General features: G+C 40.1%; 1 pseudogene across 1 annotated transcript; it reads left to right on the top strand.

Annotated features, from left to right (window-relative positions):
* The first annotated feature begins 2,505 nt into the window (after window positions 1-2,505).
* Window positions 2,506-5,934, top strand: LOC100358421 (large ribosomal subunit protein eL21 pseudogene; annotated as a pseudogene). Its single transcript, XR_016231461.1, has one exon. The product of XR_016231461.1 is annotated as a large ribosomal subunit protein eL21 pseudogene (transcript).
* The last annotated feature ends 981 nt before the right edge of the window (window positions 5,935-6,915 follow it).

The following is a 6,915-nucleotide window of genomic DNA, read 5'->3' on the forward strand; positions in this document are numbered from 1 at the left end:
TGCCAGTTTGAGTCCCAGCTGATCCATCTCCAATCCAGCTCTCTGCTATGGCCTAGGAAAGCAGTGGAAGATGGCCCAAGTCCCTGAGCCCTTGCATCTGCATGGGAGATCCACAAGAAACTCCTGGTTCCTGACTTTGGATCAGCACAGCTCTGGCCATTGTTGCCATTTGGGGAGTGAGCCAGTGAATGGAAGACCTTTCTCTCCCTCCCTATCCCCCTTCCATTCCCCTCCCCTCCCTCTCCCTCTCCACCTCTCCCTCCCCCTCCCCCTCTCCATCTCTCCCACTCTGCCTCTACCTGTCTGTAACTCTGCCTTTCAGATAAATAAATAAATATTTTTTAAAAAATAGACTATCATTATTCTGATAGTGAAAGATCTGAAGAGGCATAAAATTTCACCTAAATATGGCATTTGTTGCTGCTCTGAAAACATACAAGTAAGTAGGTACATGTGTTTCTGAAACAATAGTAGGAATTGTCAAGCATGATCTGAAATTTTTAAGATGAGTGAATATTGTAGCAAGTATAACCATCAAAATTAAAATTTACAAATGTCATCTATAATTTAAGCATGAAAGTTTCAAAATCATCACTTTAGTCTTACTGCTACCTAAGTTAATATATTCTTGATCAAAAATAGCTCCCATTATATGTAATTTGGGTTTTCTCTGGCTAATTAAACCAGGTTGGAAACCAAATGAAAAGTATTTTAGAATCATCCAACTATGCTGATCATTTTCACAGTGAATTTGCATACCCATGCACACAGAGGAAGTAGGGAAAATATTGCAAAAATATATATAAAAAGAATTGAGAACCAAAGTGACATGAAGTAAAATAACCTAGGGTTGATTTATTCTGGAAGAAGCGTCTACTTACTAAATGGTCTCTACTGCCAGTAAATAGCACAGCTGTAAGCAGAACGGCTGAAGTAGTATCAGGAGTAGTACGCAACGCACTGAAGAGAAGTAGCAGGCAGAATTCCCATTCCTGTGCCAAGCAAACAGAATGTGCCAGGTCCAGATCAACCCCCAAGACAGTGAGTGTTCACCTGCCATCACGACCACACAGCTTGAATTTCTCAGAGATGTCTCTTCCAGCTTTCAGTGTTACCTGCATTTGTTTTCTCTCCCAACAGACAGAAGAAAGGAACGATCATCTGGAATTAAAGTACTACTTTTAACCCACCTATAGGCATTTTAGAGATGAGCACAGAAAAGATACACATACCAGCACCCTCCATGCAGCAGTGGCACCAGTTACAACAGGTGTAACTGGAGGAATCATACAGAATACCAGGACATGCTCTTTTAGCAACTTCTCTTAGGCTCTGCTCTTGAATAGTAAATGCCATATTTAAGTGATGTTGAAGGAGATGAGGATGGTCAGATTCTAAAGGACCAGAGCTGCCAGCTGCATTCCTCATGAATGAAATGCATGTTAGCTGCAGAAATGCTCATCAAATTCCATGTGGAAAAATCTAGAAGAACCTACCAAATTCCTGCACCAAGAAGTTAGAGGCCAACTAATTATACCCAAACACTCTTGAATAATTCTGAAGCTCTGCAGCACATTCAGGACAAGAAGCTAAAAGGCAAAATGTTTTCTACTTCCAAAAATGTGTTCTCAGCAATGATTTAAGCTGATAATGTGAAAGTATCACTATGTTCCTGAATCTGTATATATGAAATACAAGAAATTTGTATACCTTAAATAAAATTTTAAAAGGTGATAATGTATACCCATGTACATAGATGGTATCTCAATATACATATATTTGCATATTGAACTACTCTATGTTATTGTCTTTTCTTTTAAAAAAGATTTATTTTTACTTGAAAGGCAGAGTGACAGAGAGAAATGGAGAGACAGTTATCTTCATCTGCTGGTTCACTACCCAAATGACCACAACAGGTTTGGCCAAGCAGAAGCCAGGATTCAGGAATTCCTTCCTGGTCTCCAACATGTATGACAGTGGCCCAAGCACTTAGTCCCTCTTCCATTGCCATCCCACATGCATTAGCATGAAGCTAGATTAGAAGCAGAGCAGCAAGAAGTGGAACCGGCACTCCAATACAGGACGCCAGAGTCAACACCAGATCCTGTTATTGATGGGGTGGATATTGTGTTGCAGAGGGTTAAACCATATTCTTTTATTTTATTTTATTTTATTTTATTTTAACTTTTATTTAATGAATATAAATTTCCAAAGTACGGCTTATGGATTACAATGGCTTCCCCCCCGTAACGTCCCTCCCACCCACAACCCTCCCCTTTCCCATTCCCTCTCCCCTTCCATTCACATGAGGATTCATTTTCAATTCTCTTTATATACAGAAGATCAGTTTAGCATACATTAAGTAAAGATTTCAACAGTTTGCTCCCACACAGAAACATAAAGTGAAAAATAATAGATGATTTTTTAAATGATGATGAAATCAGATCAGACCTATTGTCATGTTTAATCCCAGTGAGAGTCAAGTTGGGAATTGATAATTTCTTCTTTTTTTTTTTTTAACAGAAGATCAGTTTAGTATACATTAAGTAAAGATTTCAACCGTTTGCACCCCCATAGAAACACAAAGTGAAATATACTGTTTGAGTACTCGTTATAGCATTAAGCCTCAATGTACAGCACATTAAGGACAGAGATCCTACATGAGGAGTAAGTGCACAGTGACTCCTGTTGTTGATTTTACAAATTGACACTCCTGTTTATGGCATCAGTAATCTCCCTATGCACCAGTCATGAGTTTCCAAGGCTATGGAAGCCCCTTGAGTTCTCCGACTCTTATCTTGTTTAGACAAGGTCATAGTCAAAGTGGAGGTTCTCTCCTCCCTTCAGAGAAAGGTACCTCCTTCTTTGATGACCATATTCTTTTATTTTTTAAGATTTATTTATTTACTTGAAAGTCAGAGTTACACAGAGGGAAGACAGGCAGAGTTACACACACACACACACACAGAGACAGAGACAGAGACAGAAAGAGAGAGAGAGAGAGAAGTCTTCCATCCACTGTTTCACTCCCTAGTTGGCCATAATGGCCAGAGCTATGCCAATCCGAAGCCAGGAGCCAGGAGCTTCCTCTGGGTCTCCCACAGAGGGAGATGGATTTGGGCCATCTTCTACTGCTTTCCTAGGCCATAGCAGAGAGCTGGATCAGAAGTGAAGAAGCCAGGATTCAAACCGGCACTGCAGGTAGTGGCTTTACACCACAGCACTGGCCCTGGAACAGCCATATTCAACATCAGGATTCTGATTCAAGTCATGGCAACTCTACTTCTTTTTTTTAAAGATTTATTTATTTATTTGAAAGTTAGAGTTACACACAGAGAGGAGAGAGAGAGAGAGAGAGAGAGAGAGAGAGAGAGAGAGAGAGAGAAGGGGTCTTCCATCCACTGGTTCACTCTCCAGTTGGCCACAACGGCCGAGCTGAGCCGATCTGAAGCCAGGAGCTTATTCTGGGTCTCCCACATGGGTGCAGGGGCCAAAGATTTGGCTATCTACTACTTTTCCAGGCCATAGCAGAGAGCTGAATTGGACTCGAACCGGCGCTCATATGGGATGCCGGCACTGCAGGTGGCAGATTTACCTGCTATGCCACAGCACCGACCCCAGCAACTCTACTTCTGATCCAACTTCCTACTAATGAATCTTGAGAGGCAGCATATGATGCCTCAAGTGCTTGGGGCTCTGTTGCCTATGTGGGATACCCAGATGGAGTTCTGGGCTCCTAACTTCAGACTGGCTCAGCACTGGCTGTTGCAGGCATTTGAGAAGTGAACCAGTAGATGGAAGATCTCTCTCTCTCTCTTTCTCTCTCTAATTCTGCCTCTCAGGTAGATGGAAACAAGTTTGATTTGTTTTTAAGATTTATTTATTTGAGAGGCAGAGTTAAAAAGAGAGAGAAAGACAGAAAAAGACATCCTCCAAATGGCCACAACAACCAGGGCTGGGCCAGGCCAAAGCCAGAAGGCAGGAACCTCCCCTGAGTCTCCCAAGTGGGTACAAGGGCCAAGCACCTGGACCATCCTCTGCTACTCTCCCAGGCACATCAACAGGGAGTTAAATTGGAAGTGGAGCATCCAGGACTCGAACTGGAGTCCATATGGGATGCCAGCACTGCAGCCCACAGCTTTGATCCATTAAGCCATAGTGCTGGCCCCCACAAATAAGTCTTTAAAAAAGAAAATAGGACTTTGATTAGGAGATGGAATTTTTAAAAAAAATTTTTTTAAATCAGTCAAGATAAAGAACAATAAATCAGTAAAGAATAAAGAACTTTTTCTCCCACATAGAAAACATTATCCCAAATAGTCAACACAGGATATACAGTCTTTATAAAATTCATCTGATATGGGCTTCTGTTTCTCTTCAAGATAAGGTAATAGCACCCAGATTCCAGCACCCTCCCCCAAACAGCACCCTCCAGAACCAAGAAAATCAGATTAAAAAATCAATACAATGAATAAAACAATAGTTTTAAAGACAATGGATACCATCCAGTGAACAAAAGTAACCCTTGAGAAATGTGAAAATAAACAAGGCAGGTCATTTGTCCAGATTACACCTGCAAAGTTTCTAGACTGAGGCAGAAAGAGGAGCAACCAAAGAGAAGCCTGTTCTCCCTGAGTTGAAGAGATAAAGCTAGGCACTGGGGAGGCCAGCGCAGCTCGGACCATAGGAGAGAGTACTGGAGAAGGAAGAACCGTACAGAGATTCCAAGAGATCTGCCAAAGATTCCGCTCAGACACCCAGCATAGCATTTATCATGTAAGTCAGAAAATTACCCACGACCTGGGAAGGAACCATTAGAAATGGCAGTACAGTAGACCCTCTGGATTTGCAGTTTCAACCAACCACTAATCACAAATATTTCCCCAAAAATATCATGTCTGTATTGAACATGTACAGACTTTTTTCTTGTCATTATCCCTAAACAATACAGTGTAACAACTATTTACATTGTTTACACTGTATTAGGAACTGTAAGATAGGGATGATTTGGAGCATACAGGAGGATATGCATAGGTTATATTCAAATATTGGGGCAATTTGTATAAGGGACTTGAGCATTCTTGGGTTTCAGTATCTCTAGGGGTCTTGGAACCTGTACTCCCAGGGTATCATCACAGGACAATTTTATATCCCCTTTTCCCTTGCTTGTCTTCTTCTAAATTTAGAACAGTTAGATTTTTGAGTCGTAGAAGAAGAAAAATATTCAATTAGTAAAAAAGAACAGACAAAAAAGTCTCTCCCACTTAACCTGATTAAAGTCAGCATCTTTAGGCTAGGACTGTTCCTGAATACAATGTGATCACTCATTTTCACATCTAGTTCTCAACTCACCATTTAAATGGTTTAAGGAACCTTTCGGCCAGAGCCACCATCTTCCAGTAATTTGCCAAGATGAGGAACACAAAGGGAAAGAAGCGAGGTACCCGGTACATGTTCTCCAGGCCTTTCAGAAAACTTGGAGTTGTTCCTTTGGCCACATACATGCGCATTTACAAGAAAGGTGACATTGTGGACATCAAGGGAATGGGTACTGTTCAAAAAGGAACGCCCCATAAATGCTACCATGGCAAAACTGGAAGAGTCTACAATGTTACCCAGCATGCTGTTGGCATTGTTGTAAACGAACAAGTGAAGGGCAAGATTCTTGCCAAGAGAATAAATGTGTGTATTGAACATTTAAGCACTCTAGGAGCCGGGATAGCTTCTTGAAACGTGTGAAGGAAAATGATCAGAAAAAGAAGGAAGCAAAAGAGAAGGGTACCTGGGTTCAACTAAAGCGTCAGCCTGCTCCACCCAGAGAAGCCCACTTTGTCAGACCAATGGAAAGGAGCCTGAGCTGCTGGAACCCATTCCTTATGAATTCATGGCATAATAAGTGTAAAAAAAATAAATAAAAGACCTCTGGACTGCAAAGATGTTTCCTAAAAATAAATAAATAAATGGTTTAAGGATAGAAAATATATGAAGTGGTTTCAAATAAAAAGCTTACAGTGCTTCATTTGAAAAAAACTTATATTTATGAATAGAATATATTAAAGTAACATTTCTACCCTAAACCTCTACTTGAAAACTACATTTCTGGTACATAACAAAATGTTGTCACAGAATAAATTAAAAGACATTTAGTTGGCACCAGAATCCCTAGTCCCAGGGATCTCTCTAGGACTTTGTCCACCTGAGCAAATTTGCACATCTTAGGCTCAAGTACATCAGAGCCCTCTAGTGGCCACTGCTCACCACAGCAATCTCATTTTGCAACAGTTTAACTCATAATCTCCATGCAGCATATGATGTCTCAAGTAATCTCCCTGCAATTATCTTCCTCCACCAATCAAGGAAGCAGAGGCAGCTTTTATGGCACATTGCTAGGTGTCATATAAGAGCCAGAGTGTCCTAAAGGTGAAAATCTATCAAGTTAAAATTTTCCTTTACCAGGTCACACAAATTAAGGGAAATTTGAAATTTTGCATTTTAACAAGCAATAAAAAACAATCATGGAAAAATTCAAGATAGCTAATTCCAAGATGCATTAAGGAATATTTAGAGTAAAATGATCATTCCATAGCTTTTATTTGCAGTTTAATAAATCAGGATTACCTATTTGCAGGTAAGAAAAAATGTTCAATACAAATAAGGATTATAGATTCACAAATAAGAAAGAAAAATCTTCTTCCATTAAGAAAATATGAGAAACCAGCCTTAGGGCAGCAACTAGTGATTTACTAGTTTATTACACTCTATGGTTGTATCAGTCTCCAGACACTTTACTTGGATTGCTCCCTTATCTTTTGTCTTCCATTTTAGCCCAAGACATCAGAATAAGTTTTGTTTAGAGTATAATTAGAAGATAGAAGCACTGCTCCTAATTTCATCATTAACAATTCTTTGTGTAAT

This window comes from Oryctolagus cuniculus, chromosome 3 (assembly GCF_051225735.1).
Source record: "Oryctolagus cuniculus isolate XC-2025 breed Fujian yellow rabbit chromosome 3, ASM5122573v1, whole genome shotgun sequence".
Lineage (NCBI taxonomy): Eukaryota > Metazoa > Chordata > Mammalia > Lagomorpha > Leporidae > Oryctolagus > Oryctolagus cuniculus.